At 32.3% G+C, this 25,710-nt stretch overlaps 1 long non-coding RNA gene across 1 annotated transcript in view; it reads left to right on the top strand.

The window, feature by feature from the left end:
• LOC139516205 (uncharacterized) overlaps positions 1-25,255 on the top strand; it is a 61,295-nt gene extending 36,040 nt beyond the window's left edge. The window contains exon 3 of the long non-coding RNA XR_011662924.1: positions 25,177-25,255. This is a non-coding gene — a long non-coding RNA (uncharacterized lncRNA). The remainder of the gene's footprint in view (positions 1-25,176) is intronic.
• Positions 25,256-25,710: the final 455 nt, after the last annotated feature.

Raw genomic sequence — 25,710 nt, 5'->3', positions numbered from 1 at the left:
ACGTATATACAAATGAAGTGAGTGTATGGTATGGGACGAATAACTGGACACTTCATTGATGAGTTTATCCAAAAACTCCTGCCTATAGATGGACTGGTCTAAAATGAGAAAACTCCTTAAACCCCGCCCAGTTAAGTGAAATAAATCTAGTAATATACACATGTATATACACAAAGGAGGTAAAGAAGAAGTTTTACCAAGCGAGACAAATGAGTAAGAGCCTTTGTTAACATCTCGAGACCAACTGAAGGTGTTGTAAAACTAAAATCAATCCTTAAAATTATAGCCAACCGATGGTTAAATTAAATAAAACTTTTTACTCCTTATTGGCAGGCAGTAAAACAAACAACCATTTTTAAAATATCTCATAAAGTCATGCGGTCATGCGGACTTAAATGACCAATATCAAAATTAAAATTGAACTCATCTATCTAGCTAGCATTTTAATAATTGCTTTACAATACATGAATGTAATGGGAACAGTATGACATGAAGATACATTTTGATATTCTAGTAATACAAAAAGACAAAACTAACTAACTGTATTCGTGAACATCAACATTATAAATTTGGAAGGAATTAATGCATAAAGCACATTCACGAAAGTGAAGTAGCAACACAGGAATATTAAGTGTCAAATGGATATCATGTCGTGGAAAAGGGAACTTATGTATCACCAGAGGAGAACTTGGTGACATTTCAAATGATGAAATATTGCTGAAGATTAAAGTTCTGTACCTTCTGTCAAGTGGACAAAATTGAACGAACAATTCACAGATAAAAAGTATGGTCTTCAAATGAAAAAAACCTAATAGTGTTTTACTTCTAGAACCGAAAGGAAATCGAAAATTTTGTTTATGAATTCAGTGTAATATGTTTTGCACTGGACTAAGTAAATATAAACTTTTAATTGTTGGCTCTATACTGATTCAGTTCATTGATGTTCCTTATGATGAACAATATGTGTTGTGAGCATGCTGATGTATGACTGTGTACTCTGTATTTCAAGAAAATGATGAATATTGAAAAGACAGTGATTAGTATTCAAATATGCGATTGTGATATCATACACATTTGATCAGGATTTAAGTAATATACATAAATGTTTGAAGTCTTTTAGTGTTTTCATTACGTTAACTACATGTAGTTAATACATCGGCTTTTTACATGTTTTACTCCAAGAGTTGTCTAGCTTTGTACGCTCTTCTTTTTACAAATCTGGATCCGTATCTAAATTTTTATAATTAAATGTTGCTGTAAAAACCTAGCAAATTTGAAAAGTTATTTGTAAATCAAATTCTAGGTAAAAGGGTCAATGAAAAATATAGAGTAGCTTCCCTTTATCCAACAAGCTAGTTCTGTTCTGAATCACAACAAAAAGAAGAGTGAACCACACCAACAAACGACAATCACTGATCAACAGGCTCGTGTCTTGAGATAGGTGCATACAAATGCAGTGGATTTAAACGTCTTAACAGGCGCCAACATTCACCCTAACAGGAAACATGAATATATAAATAGATGTATAGGAAAAATTAAAAGGACCAAAAGTGATTACATTTAACAATGATTCCAATTACGGAATAAGAAATTATAAGTTAAAGAACTCTTACAAAAACTGTAATTAAATTACCGATGCAAAGATTTAGAAATACAAAACAGACATAAAACAAAGCAAATAAGCAAAAATGAAACGCAAGAATACAAAAAATTACCATAGTATCAACTTCACAAATATTGCAAGATGTTCTTGAAGTATAGATTCTAGGTATTGACGTTGTTTATCATTTTAATAACGTGATAAAGTATTCTTTTGTTTGTCTTTATGAAAATTACTTTCTATGTTTAGTCTGTTTTTGGTGATATCTCTTTGACGTGACTCTGTAATTATACTTCTGATCATTGCGTTATTGCACTATGATAATATTTGTACTTATGTATTTCATTTTTGCAAATGTGATTTGTCTATATATGCCTTTTTGTGTCTTTTTATAGTGATTAAGTTGACTGCTGTACCCCTAAGTTTGACATTTTTACATATTACGTTTGTTTTGTTCACGCAGCGTTGTCAGTATAATGGTATTTGATGCAAAAAGTTAAGATTTTGACAATTAACCAAGAAAAGTCAAGAAAATACAGGGTTTCATATATTGGCATACAAAAGCAGTGATAAGATATCAGTTTGATGACAGAAGAATAGACGTAATTAAGTGTTACTGCATCTGGAAAATTTGAGAGGACACTTTTCCTGTTTTATCAAACCTAATCACATATAACACAAAAGAAAATATAAAATGATTATTCATTACTAAATAATCTGATGTACTAGTAATCAACTCATATCTAATATTTAATATAAACATATACTATCCTTACCCCCCCCCCCCCCCCCACACACACACACAGTGTATTTAAACTTCGATTGGTAAATTATGATAAATATGTGTGTCAAGTTGGTTCATTTAAGCTGGAACGATAATACTTCATATGACGTAAGGATAATGGAATCTTTTTTAGCTCACCTAGCCCCAAGTGATCTTTTCTCATCACTTGGCGTCCTTCACTACTTTCAAACACTGACCCAGAACCTACATACCCCGTCAACTGAAGTGCATTCCTTATAACATTCAGGAATAAATGTGAATATGTATGGTGATCTTCTTCTTTCTGCTTTCTTAATAAATTGAAGGCTACTAGTACTTGGCGTCATTATTCAGTGGCATCTGTGGCTCGGTGGCCGAGTGGAACAGCTGTAACACTATCCAGTCAACACTAAGGTTGTGGGTTCAAATCCCACACACGGCATGTGTGATCGAACCCAATCTTATTTGACTAGCCTTGTCCGTTTTTCTACCGAAGGTTGTTGCATGGTTCGCATGGACACTTCAGGCTTTCTACACACATAAAAACTTACCGTTACGAAAAACATAATTTTAGTGCTTAAAAAAGGCGTTAAACCCCAATCAATCAAACAATCGTTTTTCAGGCAGTGAATTAATAACTTTACTTTCAAAAATCATTTCCACCTTAAGGAAGTTTGCTACTTAGTTTCAAAATAAATAGCTTTTCATAAAACTAATATATATTGATAGGGGGTTAACGCCTTTTCATAAAACTAGTATATATTGATAGGGGTTTGAATGACAAAAGTTTTCTTGTTACCCTCCCCCTTGTCCAGATGAAATTCGAATGTTATGCGTTATACGCAAATAGACATACGCAATAATTATTGCTTATTTCCTTAAGCAAACATTTTCGGGATTTAATCCCGTGACTGAGTGTAACAAATTCAGGAGAAATAGTCATGCACCGATTTATAAAAACTATTTGTCAAAAAGTCGCATAGCCACGATGAAACAAAACATTTTCACATGGTTTTCTTAAAGAAAATACGGTTATCACTCATTGGCTGTGTGACGAGAAGGCAGGCGGGTATCACGTTGGTAAGAGCTATTTCTGATTAATTTCTTGAAGGAAATCCGTTGAAACATTGCTTTTCAAATTTGAATATTGAATTGAATGCATTATCGAGATCAATTTTGATTTGACGAAAGATCCGGGTTGGCTGTTTTGCTGGACAGCAAATTGTTTTTTTTTTAAATTCATAGAAGATGTAATTTTGATAACTGATCATTGCTAAAATTCGTAAATTGAAAAAATCAGTTAGGGGAAAAGCAGATACGAATTATCCTTTTCAAATCTATTTCTGTCATATTTGGTCTCTTGTGGAGAGTTGTCTCATAGAAAATTATACCACATCTTCTTTTTAAAAATTAAGGACTGGGATATTTCCACGATAAATAGTGTTTTGATTATGTGGCGGATGCTTTTATTTTATGAAATGACTCAGCAAGAATTTAAAATCAAGTTTCTCACAAGGTTCCTTCCGAAAACAAGCTATACGTTCTTCTCCCGCGATTAGACATTTTGTCATTAAATCAGTCACTACTAACTAGTTGCATTGCATGTTAATGCTATCTACCAATCGTCTTGGCTGGAATCACTGTCAATGCTATCTTTTTCGTTTTGCATCTGAATGTAATTTTCAATCTTTTCCATTAATCTTTCGTGGCATTTGAAGTGAGGACTACTGCTAAATATTTCCTTTCGGATATCACCTGGAATTATCGGATCAATTGACTCATAAACACTAGCTATGCTTCTTATAATAGTCTTCCCTTTTTCTTTTATTCCTTTCCTATAACGTTGTCCAATAACTATTCCAAAAAGACTGACTTTGTTTTGGTCTGACACATGCACAACTGGTGCACCTCTATTTGCTGGAGCCGAGGCGAATTCGATTATTATATCGTCACACGGATCATCCGGCACCATTGGGTGATTATAACTACTTCTGATAGAGACTTTTGATTATTGGTGTTCTTGAAGGCAAACATTTTTTGATTGGTACCATGATTTTCAAGTTGGAGACCTTCGTGGAACAATGTACTTGACTTTGTATCAAGTTCTAAAATGGCTACATCTAATTCAGGTTTGACATGATTGGGTTGTGAGGCTTCAGTATGGTTCGTTCGTTTCTTCGGAAAACGACAGACCAGTTCCGAGGGAAGCGTCTTCTTTTTACGACTGATGGTCCGAGAACACAAATAATTTCCCCTATCTGTCTATTATAACATAATGATTAATAAAAAAAATCCCATCTGCGCTTTTCTAACAAATTTGGTGTACATAAAGTTTGACATTAATATAATGATGCAAAAATGCGTGATATTTAAAGATAAGATTTATAAATAAATTACAAGAAAAGCGTTGGTGAATATTGAAGAATTGCACAGAAGTTAAAGAGAATATTTGTCATTTAATTGTAAAATTAAATGACAGAAAAATAAACGTAAATAAAATAAATTAAAGAAAGTTTAACTTGTTTATAGAACAATTTCCTAAAAATATAAATGTTAAGTGTTTAATCTTTTAAGCATATTTGATAACGTTGTCTCAAAAATGTCCCCCAGCTAATTGATAAATGTGTCAGCTTCGAAGGCATAAAGATAATTGTATATACTTTTAAAAATAATAGACTTGAACAATTAAGATTAAGTAATTCTGCCTTTAACCGACAAAATCCATTGTTTATTAAAAGAGATCAGAGAAAGCTATTGTAATAAGTAACAACATATTACGTGTCAAATTAAGTCCAGTCTGCTATATAAAGTCGTGCAAAACTATTCGGTTCACTAGACTGTGAACCAGAATAAAATGTAGTTAGCAGACTGGATTGTCTTTTAAAGGTTAGTAAAATGTTAAATTTGTTTAATAGTTTATCTTATAAATTTTAGCAGAAAAGAGTTTAAAGAATTAAAAGATGTTTTCTAGTAAAGTAATTTTAATCACATTCACAAGTAAAATCGTGGTACAGTTTAAATAAATAAGAGGCAAAGTTTGAGATAAAATTTAGGTAAATGATTTGTATAAAATATTCTTAACATATAAAAAGAAATTAACTTATTCGTATAGATAACTTTGAAAATACAATTCTTCATTTGATATTTGATTGAATATTAAAAGTAAACGAAATAAGGGGAGATAACAGATTACACGACTGTTCATTTATGGCGCGTAAACTATTGTCGGGTTTTGTATTATTGTTCGATTGATATCGCGAAATATTTGATGTATAACTATGATGGAAAAGTTATGTAATCTTTATTGTAACTATTGTAAATATATGACTAGACTGTGAACCAGAATAAAATGTAGTTAGCAGACTGGATTGTCTTTTAAAGGTCCCGTTGTCATGCCGAGTCCAAGCTAGTTCCCAAACAATGTAACATCTATGTGAGCAGTTCCCCGTAAAAAGAATCGATAAAACCATGGCAGAAAGACTACAACACGAATCACAAAGTCGGGACCAAGTTCCCGCATAATATATTTTGGTGGAGGCGAGTGGTAAAATCATCGGTACCTACAACAATGAACAACATGTAAAGATGGACTTCGGCACAGTTCGACAAATTACAACTTGCAGTCAACTGATGGACAACTAAAGAAAAGAACAGGACAACATAATAATATCAAGAGAACAACATGGCTGAACCACATGGTAATGTACATTTGAATTATTTTAACATTATAACACCTCCTATGTACAATGGTTCGGGTAACCCGTCAAATTGGTTATTATACTTTAGAAAATGGATAAAAATTAATTCAAAAGCAAATGAAAATGCTTGTCATTACTTGCCGTTTTATTTGAAAGAATCAGCTAAAGTTTGGTTTGATGGTTTACATGAAAATATTCAGAATAGTACAGAAAATTTAGAAATTGGTTTAATTGAACGTTTTTCAAGAGATGAAGACGATATTGAATTAGATGTAAAACAAAAGGAAAACGAATCTGTGTTAGAATTTTTCGACAGACTAAGAATAATTGCAAAGGATTTAGAAATACCTGAAAATTTAGAATTCATCATGGGTAAAAAGGGATTACTTCCTAAATTAAATAATAGCATAACTTTGAGTAACCCGAAAAATCTGAATAAACTAAAGCAAGCGGCAATAATAGCTGAAAAATGTGCTAACGTACGTAAAACAATAAAAGATTCTGATTGCTCAAATCTAAATGTAATAAAGCAAAATAAAGATCTAGATGAAATAACTGAAAAAATTAATACATTAAATTTGAAAATAAAAGAACAGATGCCACAGGTGAATGCATATAGAAGTAACAGAGTCAATAGGACGACAAAGCAAAATTATGCTTGTAAATATTGTGGTATGTCATATTACCATAAAAACCATAAATGTAAAGCAAGAAATAAAGAATGCTTTAATTGTAAAAAAATAGGACATTTAGCAAGAGTTTGTTTCACTAAATCTTATAGAAATGTGGTAAAAACTAAAAGCTTTAAAAGTAGACAGAAACCACACAAGAAGAAGAGAGAAAATATTTATATAAATTTAATGACTAATATTGAAGGAAATACTGTAAATGTTGATATATTAGGAATTAAAACAAAAGGATTGATTGACACAGGAGCTGCTGTATCCTGTATTTCAAGTTATTTATTCAATAAACTAGATAAAACTAAAATAAAAGTAAACTTGTCAAGGATTAACAATGTTTATGGTGTAGGCGGCGAAGGAATTTCTGTCAAAGGACAAGTAAATCTCCCAATAAAATTTGATAAAGAGCCAGTTGTGTACCAAAATTTTTACATAATTGATAAAATTCAACACTCTTTAATAATTGGAAATGACTTTTTAGAATATAATAAAGCTAACATTAATTATCCTACTAAAACTTTAAACTTGTATGATGGAATTGCACAGATCGCACTTATAAGTACTAGACAAAATGAAGCTAAAACTCTAAAACACATCGAGCTTCCAGCTAGACAAATAAGCATTATTCCTGTTAAAATTCCTAAACAATTTGTAGGGAAGCAAATAATACTTGAACCTAGTCAGTCTTTGCAAAATAAAAGCATTGTAGGTGCTGCTTGTCTAGTGTCGTCTTCAACCCAGCAAGCAGTAATGCAAGTCATAAATCCAAATGAAGATAAAGTGGTGCTAAACAGAAATGAAATTGTTGCTTTAATATCAGAAATAAAACCTAACTCTATTCAAAATTGGTCTGATAAAACTGAAAAAGTTCATATAAATAACATTGAAAAGGGTCATAAAAAGCAAAAACAAAATTTAAACATTGATCTTTCTGAAGCAGATTTGACAAATGAGCAAAAAGATAAATTAAGAAAATTTGTTGATAAAAATAGGAATGTATTTGCAACAGATTTGTCTGAAATTGGCATGACAGATGTACACTTTCATGAAATTGAAACAGGGAACAACCCTCCTGTCAGTTTACCTCCACATAGAGCTGCACCGAATATTAGAACAGAGATTGAAAGACAAGTTGAAGAGATGTTGAAGTACAAAATTATTGAGCCTTCTAATTCTATTTGGCATAGCCCCGTTTGTCTCACTCGTAAGAAAGACAACAGTTGGCGATTTTGCGTTGATTATAGAAGGGTAAATGCTTTTACTTCCCCGATGCATGCTACGCTTGGAAACATGCATGATGTCTTTGATACTATGGGAGAAATGCAACCACAGATATTTAGTTCTATTGATTTATCTTCATCTTTTTGGCAAGTGCCTTTGCACCCAAATTCTAAACAAAAAGCAGCGTTTGTAACTCATTCTGGAATCTATGAATGGAATAGAATGCCATATGGTCTACGTAATAGCAGTATAGCTTTTTCTCAGGTCATGTCACAAATATTAAGAGGATTGCACTGGAAGTATGTACTTGCATATATTGATGATATTTTGATTTTCAGTAAAACATTTGAAGAGCATCTGCTACATCTTGAAGAAGTTTTTGCTAGATTACGAAAAGCAAATTTTACTCTTAAGCCACAAAAATGTCACTTTGCTATTAAGAAAGTCAATTATCTAGGTCATATTATTTCAAAAGACGATGTCAAGGTAGATGAATCTAAAATTACTATAGTGAAAAACTATCCGAGGCCTAAAAATCAGACCGAGGTCAGACAGTTTTTAGGTCTGTGTAATTACTATAGACGCTTTGTAAAGGACTATGCTAAAATCACAGTTCCCTTGAATAATCTTTTACAAAAAGACAAAGAATATGTTTGGACTGATAAATGTCAAATCTCGTTTGAAAGTCTTCAACAGGCTTTGACAACTGCTCCTGTTTTGACGTACCCAGATATGTCAAAACCATTTATTTTGACTTGTGACGCATCAGGCTCAGCCATTGGCTATATTCTAGGTCAGTTAGATGAAAATGGTAAAGAAAGAGTAATATCATACAGTGGTCGTGCTTTGAGAAATAATGAATTAAACTGGACTATTACTGAAAAAGAATGCTTAGCAGTTCTTGAAGGTATCACTAAAAACAAAGTTTATTTGTCTCATGCAAGATTCAAAGTGTATACTGATCATCAAGCTTTAGTTTGGTTACATAAATCAAAAGATACTAACTCTCGTCTAGGGAGATGGGCTCTTGAATTGCAAAATTATAATTTTGAAATTATTTACAAAGAAGGTAAAAAAAATACAAATGCGGATGCTTTGTCAAGAATTCCTTATAAAGAAATTAAAGATGAAATACACCCGAAATTGTCTGTAAACAGCTTATTGGAAAATAATATCAAAACTGAAATTAAGTTTGAGTATGCAAATGAAAAACCAATAATTGCAGCTATTGAAAATAATGAGGTTGATCTGAATGATGTATCAGATATTTCAAAATTGCAAAGAGAATGTGATCAGTTAATCCCGTTGATAAAATACCTTGAAACGGGTGAGTTGCCCGAAAATCAAAAAGAGGCTCGCAACATATGTTATGAACGAGACCACTATAGATTAAGTCAATCAGGTGAGTTAATTCATTTACATAGGTCAAGAACAAAAGGGATACCTAAAGCTGAAAGCATGATTGAACAATTGGTTTTACCGAAATGTCTAAAACAAAATGCTTTGTTAGCATATCATGATCACAATGGTCATACAGGCATCAAACGCACATACGCTGGTATACATCTTAAATATTATTGGTCAGGAATGTATCAAGAGGTTTATAATTATGTGACGTCATGTGATAAATGTCAAAGGTCAAAACAACCAACACACCATCGTCCGGCACCATTGCTTCCCCTTCCTATTGAAGACACTTTGTCTAGATGGCACATGGACATTCTTACATGTCTACCCAAAACAAAAGACGGATATCAACATTTATTGTTAGTAGTCGATAGTTTTTCTCGATGGCCCGAATGTTTCCCTCTTAAGACTCAAGAAGCTACCGAAATAGCTGAAGTATTATACAATGAGGTGTTTTCTAGATTTGGTGCGCCAAGAGCAATTGTATCTGACAGAGGAGCTAATTTTTGTAGTAAACTTATTCAGGCTTTATGTGAACTATTTGAAGTTCAAAGGTATCATACTAGTTCGTACCATCCGCAAACCAATTCAACATGTGAACGAATGAATCGAACGATCGCACAAACTTTACGTACATTAGTGGCTAAAGATCAGTCAAATTGGCATAAGTTAATCCCTAGCGTTATGATGGCTTTACGTATGTCCACAAATACTGAATCAACTGGTTATTCTCCATTTCAAATGTTGTTTGGTAAAGAAATGAACTTGCCATTTGATATTTCTGTTCAACCTAAAGATGGTATGAGTAAAACTGCGAAGAGTCATCTCGAAACCCTTATTGATAGACTGAAAATTGTAAAAGGTATTGCAAAAACTTCGGTAGAAAATTCACAAGAGAAAACTAAAAACAGGTATGATAAGAAAGCTGAAGCACCAAAATTCAGAGTTGGAGATTATGTCATGTTGCAATCTATGAAAGTACCAAAAGGTTTATCACCAAAATTACACCCAAAGTGGGATGGTCCATTTTATGTAATTAATGTTGGACAAAATAATACATGTAAGTTAAGACGATGTTCAGATCACAAATTGATTAAGTCTCGTATTCACACAAATAGAATGAAACCGTATATTGACCCAAGAGATTATAGGAATCTTCCTGAAATTCAAAGAAATGTTGTTGAAAATAACAGAGATAGAGTAGATGATATAGATGATGTTCAAAATGACAATATAGATAGAACACAAAATGATTCACAAATGCAACAAAATGATGAGACTAATGACGACGATAATGACTTCATAGCCAAAAAATTACTTGCCAAAAAGCGTAGGCAGGGCAAAAACTATTATAAGGTCAAATGGGTAGGTTATAAAAAGACTACCTGGGAACCTGAAGAAAACATAGGTGAAGGTCTATTGGTTGAGTTTTACACTAAGTTTACAAAATCAGGCACAAAGAGAAAAAGGCCAACTAGCTTACTTGTAAAACAGACAAATACATAAAGAAAAATTGAATGTTAGCCAATAAAGATAGTGTCTGAATAAATTTATAAGTCTTAATATTTGTCGGATTCAAGCTACCAATAATGCAATTTAGCTTTCTTTAGTGACCAAGTTACATCACAGAATTTAAGAGCTCTAAAATTTAGGCCACTGATATTGAATTAGGCCAAGTATGAACCATAAGAATTTTTATTGCTATTTCAGCAGTATTTAAAATTAGTGCTCAGCTGTTTCTAGACCAGCTACCGTGATTCATCTTGACTATTAGTAGTTTGACTTCAACTTCAAAAAGGCATATTCACAAAAACCTAGGTCGGTCGCATACTTAAGAACAATAAGCTGTTTTGTGGTAAACTTGCACTCCATAGCACAGATAACTTATATATAATAGAAATGAGAATAGAAAATCATTCAGTGTAAGATATAAGGAACATTGAAATACTGAAAATAAAATATTGTGAAGAAAGTAGCTAAAAGTTACAAGTAGTTATGCTGCCACCTGCAAAACAGGATAAGAGCTGATTTACGAGACCGATTATCACAAATATATATGAAATAAATTTCATGTTCACTTGAATACTTAAAACTTAAAAAAAAAAAGGTTATTGTATAGCAGAAAATACGTATTGATGATGTACGTGTAAGCTTACTTATTATCTGATTCTATAATAATCTAACTGCGCTCGCAACTATTGTTTGAGTCAAGTAAGACAAAACTCGTTAAGTATCTACACATTTAATTGTTTTAACTGCGAAACATTGTTACCTTTTAAAATATCCAAGTATATAGATATTTTGATATATGATATACAAAACATCGTAAATAATGAGTAAACAGATGTTGGTTCTGATTTTTTTCTTTGGTGAACTTAAATTGTCTCATAACTAAGTATATTATTATTGTGTATCCATAAGCTAACTTGTGTAGTGTCTGGAAACTTGAGTGTTGTTTTAATTGCGCGACCTTGTTACCTCTTAATACAACCAATTCAAAGTATATAGATATCTTAATTTACGAATAAAACTGTATATAAAACAGTGCAAATAGTAAAAAAATAAATAAAAAAATGTTCGATTGTTTGTAAGTTCTGTGATGTACATAAATTTTCTTATTACTTAGTATGTTTTATTATATATGCATAAGCTAACTATTTCTTTTGTCGTTTCATATTCCTGAGTATCCTGCATGGTGATTGGTCCGGGACTACAGCCCCGAAAATTAATCAGCTTAGAGAAAACTAGAAGCATTTAAAGAGAAATATAGATACATAGTGACAGTAATATAACCTCAAATTTTAGATGACTCTGTAAAAATTGACAGAAATAGAAAAACTGTGTAAAATAGTGTATATAGAACGATGATTTTCAAATCGGTGGATTTATTCGAGACGGAGCAGACAGCCGGCACATCAAGATGACAAAATAACCAAGAAACTTTGAACTATTATTGATATTATGTGTTATCTCATATCAAACAACATATTGTTCTACTAAGTAATCATTATTAATTTTTAGGGACAAAAATTTTGAAACAAAGGGGTAATATAATGATGCAAAAATGCGTGATATTTAAAGATAAGATTTATAAATAAATTACAAGAAAAGCGTTGGTGAATATTGAAGAATTGCACAGAAGTTAAAGAGAATATTTGTCATTTAATTGTAAAATTAAATGACAGAAAAATAAACGTAAATAAAATAAATTAAAGAAAGTTTAACTTGTTTATAGAACAATTTCCTAAAAATATAAATGTTAAGTGTTTAATCTTTTAAGCATATTTGATAACGTTGTCTCAAAAATGTCCCCCAGCTAATTGATAAATGTGTCAGCTTCGAAGGCATAAAGATAATTGTATATACTTTTAAAAATAATAGACTTGAACAATTAAGATTAAGTAATTCTGCCTTTAACCGACAAAATCCATTGTTTATTAAAAGAGATCAGAGAAAGCTATTGTAATAAGTAACAACATATTACGTGTCAAATTAAGTCCAGTCTGCTATATAAAGTCGTGCAAAACTATTCGGTTCACTAGACTGTGAACCAGAATAAAATGTAGTTAGCAGACTGGATTGTCTTTTAAAGGTTAGTAAAAATGTTAAATTTGTTTAATAGTTTATCTTATAAATTTTAGCAGAAAAGAGTTTAAAGAATTAAAAGATGTTTTCTAGTAAAGTAATTTTAATCACATTCACAAGTAAAATCGTGGTACAGTTTAAATAAATAAGAGGCAAAGTTTGAGATAAAATTTAGGTAAATGATTTGTATAAAATATTCTTAACATATAAAAAGAAATTAACTTATTCGTATAGATAACTTTGAAAATACAATTCTTCATTTGATATTTGATTGAATATTAAAAGTAAACGAAATAAGGGGAGATAACAGATTACACGACTGTTCATTTATGGCGCGTAAACTATTGTCGGGTTTTGTATTATTGTTCGATTGATATCGCGAAATATTTGATGTATAACTATGATGGAAAAGTTATGTAATCTTTATTGTAACTATTGTAAATATATGACTAGACTGTGAACCAGAATAAAATGTAGTTAGCAGACTGGATTGTCTTTTAAAGGTCCCGTTGTCATGCCGAGTCCAAGCTAGTTCCCAAACAATGTAACATCTATGTGAGCAGTTCCCCGTAAAAAGAATCGATAAAACCATGGCAGAAAGACTACAACACGAATCACAAAGTCGGGACCAAGTTCCCGCATAATATATTTACCACAAAACATATCAAAAAATTAGAAAACTTCATCGTCTCATTTTCTCTACAAAACACAATGACACCAGTATGGGTTAAGCCAGAGAGCCTCCGAAAAGGGGAAATCCCACCTATGTTTACCTAACCAAATCACTCATTTCTGCTCAAAATATCAAAAAGAAGTTTTACCGAAATTCTCTTAGATGACCTTACATTCACATTAAAGCAAAAAAAAGGGGGAAAAATTCAAAAGAAAGGCAAAGAAAATATTTAAGAAAAAATATACTGAAATTACAGGGAACTATATTGAAGGGGGATAATTGAGTTCCCGGACCTAATTGATTATGAAGTTATAAGATATGGCCCGTTTCCCAATCTAAAACAACAACCTTTGACAAATGATTTGTCAGTTCCATATATATCAACCTTCCAACTGACTTTCTGATATCTAGTTCAAGTTGTTGGGAAGTTAGTTGGATGAGACTTTCCTCGGTAAATGGGTCATAATTTTCAAATAAAAGCATTTTCTTAACAACTTCGTCAAGTACCATTCTATCGCATCCGTTGTGTTGAAGTAGTCCTATTAGGATTTCCTAAATGATTTCTGGTTCAAAATAATCTGGTATCTTATTCGAAAATGATTTGATATCGTCAAAACTCTTGCTTTTTTCCATTTGAGTTTGAAAGGGGTACCACATCTCGAATATTATCAATCCTAAACTGTAAAGGTCCACTCGATTGTCATAACTTTTGGAACAATTGAGCACCTCTGGTGCACAGTAGCGTTTTGTTCCAACAAAACTGGTTAGGTTTTCGTCGTTGATTGTACCAATGACTGTGTTTCCATCAGTTAAGTACATGGTTCGAGCAATCCCAAAGTCACCAATTTTGACTGTACCCGACTTGCTGAGAAAAATATTCTTGGGGGTTAAATCACGATGCATGATATTTTCTTCGTGTATATACTTCACTCCTTCTAAAATTTCTCCTAATATTTTTCGTCGTTCAGATTCCAATTCAATCAGATCGACGTATGAATTCATATTTTCAATAAAATCGTTTAAAGTCTGGTCACAATACTCCACTTGTATACATAGACACTGAAAATTTGGATCAATTTCGGTGCAATTTCCTTCATTTTTCAAATGCCAAGATGTGTGATATCTGACAATGTTTGGGTGTTGTAACTGCGCCAATACTTCGACTTCTCTACTCATCCTTTCTTTATCTTTTTCTGAAGAAAAGGGGACTACTTTCAATGCGTATACTTTTTTGTCGGTTTTACTTTTAATTTCAAAAACACTTCCATAAGCACCTTTTCCGATATGTTCAACGATTTCAAAATGTTCTTGAATATCAGAAGATAGAAATTCTGTCAGTTGGGTATCAGTCGGGGGAGGGGGCGGTGAATCTTCGCTGCAGCCACTTCCTTCCCATGTATACGAGTTTGAGTTGTCTGTTGTCATGGTGAATTTCGCCTAACATCCGAACCTGATAAAAACAAAAAACCAAGTATTAAGGAAAACAATAATCAAGATCAATGTACTATGAAAAATGACGTTTATGGAATGTTTAAATCGTAATCAGACAGTCACGGCCATCAGATTACAAACTTGATTGTAGGAATATTTTCTAGATAATGACGTACTTGGGTGAAATTATGAAAATCTAGAATTTAAAATTGATTCTACAATAAATAAGTCGGAAGAGCGTTAAGGAACAAAATAAGCCAAAATATATTGATAGGTTATGGAGCTCTTTTTCGAGATATTTTATTTTTTTAAATGGCGGGACAAGGCTGATCCTGACTTTTACCTTGTATTTCCATTGGTCTCAAATCGAAAGAAAGGAAATCAAGAATCATTCTTCTTAAGTTTTGGTAAATAACTAGGCCGTTTATTAGCTATTGAAGTCTTATATTAAAAGAAAAATGGGTATTAGGGGACAAATTGGATACCCTGTATCGTAGGAAAAATCCGACAAGGTGTTCGAACATCTGACACAAATTCCTAAACCTCACCGAAGTACATCCTTAATATTCACCTTTATATATAAAAGAATGACATTATCAATATTAATATTTTCTCGCGGTTCGAAGAAAAGCGGGAAAATATTGTATTGACGTTATGGGTAATATGCGTATGGTCCAATTAGAGGGGTTGATTTAGATCCGGGTATGTAGGTATGTTTGATTTGTTCAGTTTAAACAATATTGTATTTCAAAAAGTGCACAAAATATAATTATACAATACATACAGGGATTCGGAAACAAGAAAAACTTATATAAATTCGTCTCCCTTTAAAAAATGAGAAAATTAGGAACATAGTATAAGAAACTCGTATAAATATAATTTTCAATTCTTATTTAACATGTTTATTCTGTGGTTTGCCCGTTACTCAGAAGTCAGTTTGATCGAAAGATGTGATCAACTCGTATTTTCATAATCATAGTGCATGTAGCTGAGAAATATGTAAATGTTTCGAAAATAAGGTAACATCAAATAAAGTTTCAACATCTTAATCGACATCGACATAAAAATAATTGTTACGGACCAAATCTCCCTGTTTCTAAAATAAATCTTTGTACAACTTTAAAAATATTTTCGTTTTCGTCATCACTGATTAGTTCACTACCTGATAATAATGTTTGTATATTATATATTGGTAGTGTAGAAATGGTTTGTGTTCTGATGAGTCTATAATTATGACATTCTAGCAAATAGTGTTTGCTGCTCTCAACTTGCCCACATATATAGAGGCTGGAAAGAACAATATTTTTCTGGAAAAGCTGTTCATTTAAGCCACTGTTCAACCGGAGTCTGGCATGAAATATTTGGGCTTTTCTACAACCAGCATTATAATATATGGGGACTTTCTTAGTATCTCGATTTGTATAATTTTTAAGTGTAAATTTGAAGGATTACATCTAACATCTTGTGGAAGCCTGTTCCAATCACGAATAACAGATGGTAGGAAAGAATTTTGATAAAAGGAAGTTCTACAATTCCTATTTTGAACATTAAATGCACTTCTAGTATTATAGGTATAGACTTGATATAGTTGTTGAGGTACGAGACTACAAAGATAATTAGGAGCTTGATCATGAAACATTTCGTGAAATTTAATAATTTTGTGTCTGGATCTTCTTTCACTCAGAGATACCCAACCAGTATCATTATAAAGATTAGATTTAGAGCAAGGCTTAGTAGCACCTGTGACTATACGAGCCGCTTCTATTTGAATGCTCTCTGGTTTGTCCTTTAAGTAAATTGGTATGTTATCCCACACAGTATCCGCATATTCGAGAATAGGCCTGATGAAGCTGATATATATGAGGCCCCTCATGGGGGGTCCTAGTAATCACATAATCACCGTTTTTTTGCCAATATAATCACATAATCATTAAATATTTGCTTATCTTTAGTAATCAAATAATCATAAACTAAAAATACAGTCCTAGATAATCAAATAATCATGAAATATTTGGCTTAATAATCAAATAATCATTAAAAAAACGGCCAAGTAATCACATAATCAAAAACCCCATGAGGGCCCTCATATATAACTTGTAGATTATTACGCGACAGCTTAAACTTTAAACTTCTCATAAGATTTATAAGATTTTACTTAGGAAATACTTAGTTTAAGATTTTTTATGCATACCACTTAGATAAAAAGGGCGGAGTTTCCTTAACTTAAGTGTTTACCAAGGAAAATCTTAACTTAAGTAGCTTTATGCATACGGGCCCTGACTTCCACCGGCCGTGTTTTTTCAAACACCTCTCGTTTACGTGCATTTGCAGCAGCCGTTGCACCACCGGCTCTGAATGAATGTAGGCCTATATTACAATTTGGTGAAACTAATCTAACTCTATCTAATAAAGCCTCCCTAGCCGCCGTATAGCTTAGCTTTTTATCTTTATCTATAAGTTTACAATTTTTGCCCGATCTGCAAATCTGTCTAAATAAATATTTATTGGAGTCAAAATCGAAATTGGCCTATTCTAAATATCGTATGAACATAACATTTGTGGACAAGCTATAGATAAACCTTTCGAAATGTGAATTTCGTTTCCTTGACGATACTGATCGGTTTTACTTTTGTTAATATACAAAATCAAATAATTGTCATGTATAACTACATCTTTAAATCTTAACGAACTAATTCCATCATATCTTAGAAAACCAAAAAAACTTAGTAATATCATTGTCAAATCTCTAATAATGAGTAAATCATCTGAATCTTTAAAGTGCGTACAAAGTTCAATTAATTTCTCTGCCGAAACCGGATCTTTTTTGTTGTCGGTTTTTGTTGTGGTTCTTTGCGAAGCTTCCACTATGGAAGTAACGAAAGAGTTTATAGTAGGATCTGGTTACCCACTCACTTCATAGGACCATTTTATACCGTATAAAACATTGGAAACGGGATGACTAGTAAATCCATTGTTCAATAAATTTGTCAAATATAAAGGAACGTGTACCGGTTGTGCAGGTAAATCATCTTGTCCATGTTCTGTAATGAATTTTTCCCACCTTCTAAAAGCGTAGAAATACGACTTGACTGTATTGTCACTTTTACTGTTCAATAATAACTCACACATCTTCGGATATAGACTATACAAATGTCTTCCTGTTCAAGTTCTACTCCACTGTCCTCTAATGCGACTTTTACATGACGATCTAAACTGAAGCCTTGTTTGTATGCTGTACTGTAGCATGAGGACACTCTCAGGCTCCTCCAATGACCAGTTTCACTACAATTGAAACATCTCCCAGGGCGAAACATCTTGTTTGTGTTAACTGGAATCGGATTCTCTGGAGCCAGTGGTTTAGTCTTATAAGGCGCTGGCCTAGTATCGGTCTTGCGTTTCGCCTTCTCCTTCTTTATCTTGGATTCGGCTCTACTTTGTGCCTTGTATATTCTTTTTTCATCTTCGGAATCTCCTGCCAAAGGATTTGTGGTATATTCGTCGACAACTCGCCATCCCGCGTCTGAAGAATCTGCTAACTTTATGAGCTTTTGTCTTGACTTTATCATTTCCATACCTTCGTAAATCTTTCTTTTTGCGGTTTGAATGTTGCCATTGTTTAAATTTTCTGATTCTAACTGGCTGCTAGCTTCGAGAACCTTCACGAAAACCTTCTTGTTGTCCTTATACTGTTCTTCATTTCCCCTTTTACGGAACATGAAGGTCTCTGTCATGGTCTCGTCGATTTTGGCCAACTGAGACTCGGACAATGCCTTCTGGTTATCCTGGATGTTGTGCTGGAAACCATTTAACAGTGTGTCGAGCAATGTAGTAAACTAAAGCTGTTTAACAGTTTATCTTGAGTTCCTAGTATGGCACTTTGTACTTCGGCTTGGATAATTTCTCTGATGTCGGCGTCCATTTTAAGCCATGCACGTACGAACGGCAGCTAGAAAGTGACAAACAATTCAAAACAAATATGGAATAAGAGGGGACTTATTAAAATGGTTTAAAAGTTATTTATCCGAGAGAAGACAAAGAGTTGTCATAGGAGGACAGACCTCTGATGTGTATAGCATTAAAGCTGTATTATTTTTATTATTCATAAACGATATTGTATGTGACATATCATGCAACATCAGACTTTTTGCTGACGATACATCATTATATATAGTTGTTGAGGATGCTACAGCTGAATTAATGAACTCTGATATAGAAAAAATTCAATTATGGTCTCAACAATGGCTTGTTAATTTTAATCCAAGAAAAACTGAAACCATGACTATATCTAGAAAAAGAGCAAAACCCCACAATCCACCAATATATATAAATGATACACTGATACAAGAGGTTGGAGAACATAAACATTTAGGGTTAATTTTTCAAGACAGCGGTTGTTGGGGAAAGTCATGTAAACTATATTATTGATAAAGCTACGCCTCGCTTGATATTACAGTTAACTCTCGTTGTCTCGAACTCGGTTGACTCGAAATTTCGGATGAGTCGAAGTTTTCACAGGGTCCCGAACTTTATTCCATACAAAAGTATGTAATTCGACTCCTGATGAGTCGAAATTGGATTAGTCGAAATTTCGGTTGAGTCGAACTAAATTTACGGTCCCAAGGTTAACAAAAGCGTTCAAAATTAATTTTTTATCTCGAACTAATACACATATGTCAAAACATGACCTCCGGGATTTAAATGGATTGAATAGTTAATCTGACAATACACGTGTAATTAAATTTCCTGGTCACTGACCACTGTATTGATTTATGACATACTATTTTCATGAGTGTTTACCTAAGATTATCTTTTATAGAATTTTGACAAATAATTAGTGATACATTTGCAAAATGCAAATTGTCAACTTTTGTCTCTTTTGTAGATTTTAAGAAGGCATATGATACAATTGACAGGTCACTATTGTTTAATAAATTAACAGATTTAGGTATAAGTACAAAGTTTATGTGTGCTTTGCAAGCCATTTATTCAAATATAGAATGCTGTGTTCGTGTGAACGGAAATACTACTGATTGGTTCAGTGTAAATACTGGTTTGAAACAAGGGTGTGTTTTATCCACAGTCATGTTTAATATTTTTATTAATAACTTAATTGATGATATAAAAGCATTAAATATTGGTATAGACATTGACGGCGAAAAGGTTGCTATTTTATTATATGCAGATGATCTTGTTTTATTGTCTGAAAATACAGAAGATATGCAGAAATTGATTAATGTATTAGGTGTATGGTGTAATGATAATTGTTTAAAAGTTAATTTAAATAAATCAAAAATCATGCATTTTAGAAATCCCTCTGTGTTAAGATCAAATTTTGTCTTTAATATAAATGGTGAAGTCATTGATTATGTTTCTAGCTATCAATATTTAGGATTAGTATTAAATGAATTTTTAGATTATAAAGTTATGGCAAAGGCAGTTGCAAAGTCAGCAAGTCGGGCATTAGGCCTTCTTATAGTAAAATGTAAAGCACATGGTGGCTTCCAACACAATATTTTCACCAAATTGTTTGACACTTTAGTTTGGTCAGTCATCAATTACGGCTCAGCTATTTGGGGTACAAGTGAGTTCTCCTGCATCTCAGCAGTTCAGAACCGAGCCATGAGATTTTATATGGGAGTTGGAAAGTATACTCCCAATGATGCTGTTTCAGGTGACATGGGTTGGAAGCCTCCATATGTTAAACAGTGGTCAAACATTTTTAGACACTGGGCAAGATGTACAAAAATGGATAAATACAGGATAAATTATAAAGTATTTATATGGTCAATTAGAAAAAGTAGTTATAAAATTAAAAATTGGAGTTATAAAGTGATAGAAATGTTGAAACTTTACAATATGGACAGATTTTGTAATGTAGATGATTATATACTGGATAAAAATATAATTCATCAGTTAGAAGTTAATATTTTTGATAATTATAAAACTGAATGGAGTACAAGGCTTGATTCTTATGGTCAAGGAAATAAGTTAAGAACTTATAAATTGTTAAAATTTTCATACTCTACTGAACAATATTTGTTGCAAAATATACCTATTCGTTATAGCAGTGCATTTGTGAAATTTAGATGTGGAGTAGCACCTTTAAAAATTGAAACTGGTCGTTACGAAAGATTAGATTTAGATAAAAGATTATGTTTCAATTGTGATAATATAGAAGATGAAAAACATGTATTGTTAACATGTCCATTATATGAAGATTTTTTAAAGGCAGTCTTTATTTATTGATATAATTCAACATAATGATATGTTTTTAACTTTGTCAGATGATGAAAAATTTATATTTTTGTTCAAAAATGAAAATGTTTGTAGTTCTGTTGCCAAAACCTGCAATAATATTTTATTACGACGAAACAGTATCTTATACTGTTAAAAATCAAACTGTTTCAGTTATTTTTATTATGTACATGTACAAAATGTATCAGGTTTTATCCTTGGATGTGCATGGTGATATTGCACTTTTATGTTTTGTATAAATAACAAAACTTATGTTTTAATTCTGTTGTTTTAAAATTGTATATAACAGTCTCTCATGGTTCTTTTAAGAATGGCACATGCATTCTAAATTTTATATTGTGTACTTGATATTATATTGTGTTTATACTTGTATGTATGTGGTGAGACTTTAATAAACTATTGAATCTGAATCTGAATCTACATTGTTAATGTTCATGAAAAGGTATTTACAATGTTTACAAAACAATTAATTTGTGATTTACGCTAATGAGCTTGGGTGTGTATAAAGTGAGGATTATGGCTTCCATTGATGATCACCTAAAAACTACTCAAACGGCGTCTTTAATCTTGTTATATTTTCTTTTGAAAAGAAAGACTGAGATAAAACATAATGAATAGAAATCAAAATTTTCTTAAATCTCTTGTAATCGAGAATAAACAATTTTTGTCAGCTATAACCGACCTGAATAAAGAAACTATCAATTGGAAATTACTCTCTTGGAAAAGCCATAGGATTTTTTTTAATTGAAAAAATTGAATAAATAAAAATAATGTCATCATAACAATAAAAGACTGTGACATACAAATACATCGATCTGATACTAGAATATCGATCCCCTTGCCATATTCACCCGGATTTATTTTAGCTTTACCAAGCTAAGCAAGAGTTGTGTCCCTTAGATTGTCGAACTTTCGGTGTTCGTTTGAGTCGAACTACGTGTATCTCGAAATATTTCTCTGGTCCGGCTGACTTCGACATAACGAGAGTCGACTGTAGTTGTTTTAAGTCACGCCCACAAAACTTAAGTGGTATGCATAAAACTCCTTATACTAAGGAAACGCCTAAGATAACACTTAAGTCAAAGGTACCTATTGAGCTACCTTAAAATTTCAAAATTAGTTAAAAATCAGTCGAAAGTATGCGTTTTTGGCAGAACATTAATATGTTACCTACAATTTAATTGATTAATAAGTATATCAGTAATAAAATACTAATTATTCGTTTATTTATTGCTAAATATTAACGATTATCGTGATTTTCTTCAAATCACGTAAAATCAACAAATCAAGAGTAGTTATATATACTATTTCCCAATCTCGTTGTAACCGAAAAGTACTCAGTTTTTACACTCATGTAATTCATGGTACTATTTTTCTTTTGTTTACTCTGTACGTGCACGTTTTTTTTTTTTTTTGAATTGTTAAAAAACACCACGCGGTATCAATTGTAACCGTTAGTTAAAACCGAATCAAGGAATAAAGAGAACAGGTGGAAACCCGGTTGAAATTGAACAAAAGAATCGAAGCTCTTTGTTAGAGAAGGCGATAAATGCCTACTGTAATGTTGACTATAGTAACAGAAAAATTTAAAAGTTAATAGAAACAAATAAAATGACAATTTTCTTTTCAATGACGAAGTGTTCTATTTTAAAAACACCATTTGCCTAAGGTTTCAATTTATCTATGACATAGTTAAGCAGAACAATTAGATATCAAGTCGATGACATGAGTATCTATCAATTTGGATGTAGAAAATGCATAACCTCCGATTTTTTTGAAAAAAATACCACGGACAGAGAACATATCAATCTATTAGTTTAGTTATTTTCGTATCTGCCCTTCCATTATGTTACTCAAGAAAAAATTCTAAAAAATGTGTAACATTTGTATCGAAAAGAGAAAATCGAGTGCACCTTTTTATGTTAGGGCGTGTTTGAGTTGAATATTTTGTTTGGAAAACGTACAAAGCAAGACTATTTGATACATCATCTCGCTTCAGATTCTATCATTTTCATATATCAAAGCTACTGGTTGACTTTATAACATAAAACAATTACAGTACTAAAAGATGAAATATATGGGTCAAGTGAAATACCTATCTAATGAACCAGAAAAACAGAGTAGGTGTGTTCGAATAGCTATTTTTTTTACTTACAGTACTTAACGACAGTCTTTCAAGTTGGATGATGAAAATGCATATCTTCGAGAAAAAAATAATGTGTGTGTGATAACTTAGGTTTATAGTCTTCAACCACTAAAAAAATCTAGTCTGCCCTTACACGAAATATTTAATTAGAATTTTTTGAAATGTTTTTTGAATTTTCAAAAATTCCACCTGACAACCGATTAGACAATAGTTTTAAGTTGAATCAATGCAGACAAGATCATTAACTGGTGCTCATTAGCTAGTAGATACGTTTGTCTTTTAAAATACAACTGACATATAAGGATCATAATGGTGCTATGTGGATAAATTTATCTGTTTTCAAGAGCAAAATTGGCAGCGCGTCGCCCCTACAATAGCTGCCATTTCTACGATTGTGAAAATTAACTAGCGTAATGGGGAGATAATTTTGACGAAGTAGAATCCTGACTGAAAAAGCATGCAAAACTACATTATATATATGTGTGTGTGTGTTTCTGGTTTTTTTGTTGTTTTTTTTGTTGTTTTTTTTTGGGGGGGGGGGGGGGGGGGGTCATTTGAATTTTCAATTTAGTTTTATGGTAAAGATGTAGGGCAAAGCCTAATTTTTTTAACTTACAGGGACAAAATCGATAAGTTTTAAAACCTACACAGCGTTGGATTTCTTTATCAAAGGGGGAGGGGGATGGGCCTCCATTTTGTTGAAACAATTATGTTGATTGTTTAGAATCACTGTTACGGCAGCCAGAAGTCCCCACTGCTACATCCCATGAAATTCGACGTGTATATAAGGAATGCATGTATGATACCTTACTCGTATCAAATTATTTTTTCATATTTCTTTATATATTCAATGCGATGTATTGCGGTTTCGAAAATATTTCTAAGTACGTTAAGATGTGGAGAATATAGTTACTGTAATAATTTGTTATAGTAAAGATTGTAGGACTTTTGAAAAATGCCCTAGGTAGTTTGTATTTGGATTTCTGGAGAGAAAAAATCTACCCTCACCATTTTTTTGTTGTAAAAGGGAAGTGATACAAATGTTAATTTCACATCAAAATATATTTTTGAACCATAAGCAAATGTAAGCAAGGGGTCTGGAAAGAGAGATGTCAGCGCATATATAAGCTGAACGATCAGTAAACATCTTATTGAAAAAAGTGTTTTGTAAAATTATTTGTTAGAACATGCTAACAATGCTACACTCAGTCTCACTTTCAGAACAATAAGGTGTGTACATAATTATATTTAAAGTGTATAGACCTCTATGAAATTGTACCACAAAGTTGCAAAACTCAAACGGAATATGTTCAGATTGCTTTTGAGGGTTATGGCTCAATTGTTTAGGAATTAAGTGCCAAAAAAAACTAGGATATTCTGGCTTCTGGACAATAACTAGAGTTTAAGACTGGATCTCTATAAAATTGTACCACAAGGTTTAATACCAGGGGCGGATCCAGCCATTTTAAAAAGGGGGGTTCCAACTATATGTCCCCATTCAAATGCATTGTGCGGCCAAAAAAAGGGGGGGGGGTTCCAACCCCGGAACCACCCCCCCCCTGGATCCGCCAATGAATACCAATAAAGGAAAAGATTTTGCTATGATGTTGTCAGTTAATTTCGATTTTTTAGTTTGAATTTCCTTTTGTATCTTTTACCTCTCTTTTCTACTTTCTAATAATTAATGAATGGCAAAATATGATTTCTATTTTAGTACATCACAATGCCTTATGGAATTAAGACTTCGATCAAGAGTGAGAGTCATAGATAACAGTCCAATAAGAAAAGCCGCAACAGCCGGAAAACCAGGAAAAATCATGCACGTTTATAATGTAGCTGCCGTAGAAAGGATTGGTGACAAAGTCATGATAAATATAATTGGCCAGAAAAAGAAGGGATATATTGTGGGATTTAGACAGAAACAAAAAACAAATGAACCACGATTTCACACAATCAATGTAGTATTAGTAGAGGATAGCGGCACTCCAACAGGTACCAGAATACGTCATCCATTACCTTCTTGCTTTCGACAAAAGAGATATGGAGAAAAGCATAGCGGAGAATTTACTAAAATTTTATCTATTGCCACTAAGTTTGTATGAGTTGGAATTGTGAATTTATTTTTGTTTTGCATGAATAAAAAAATATTGAATTAAGTGGTGAGATGGCTTATATCATTTAAACTAGAATGAAATTCATAACAGTGTGGTCGACGGTAAAACGTTTATTAGTAATTGTACTGAAAAGT

Source organism: Mytilus edulis, chromosome 3 (assembly GCF_963676685.1).
Source record: "Mytilus edulis chromosome 3, xbMytEdul2.2, whole genome shotgun sequence".
NCBI classification, from domain to species: domain Eukaryota; kingdom Metazoa; phylum Mollusca; class Bivalvia; order Mytilida; family Mytilidae; genus Mytilus; species Mytilus edulis.
The sequence above is the reverse complement of the archived record's forward strand: the minus strand, read 5'-3'. Positions and strand labels throughout refer to the sequence as shown.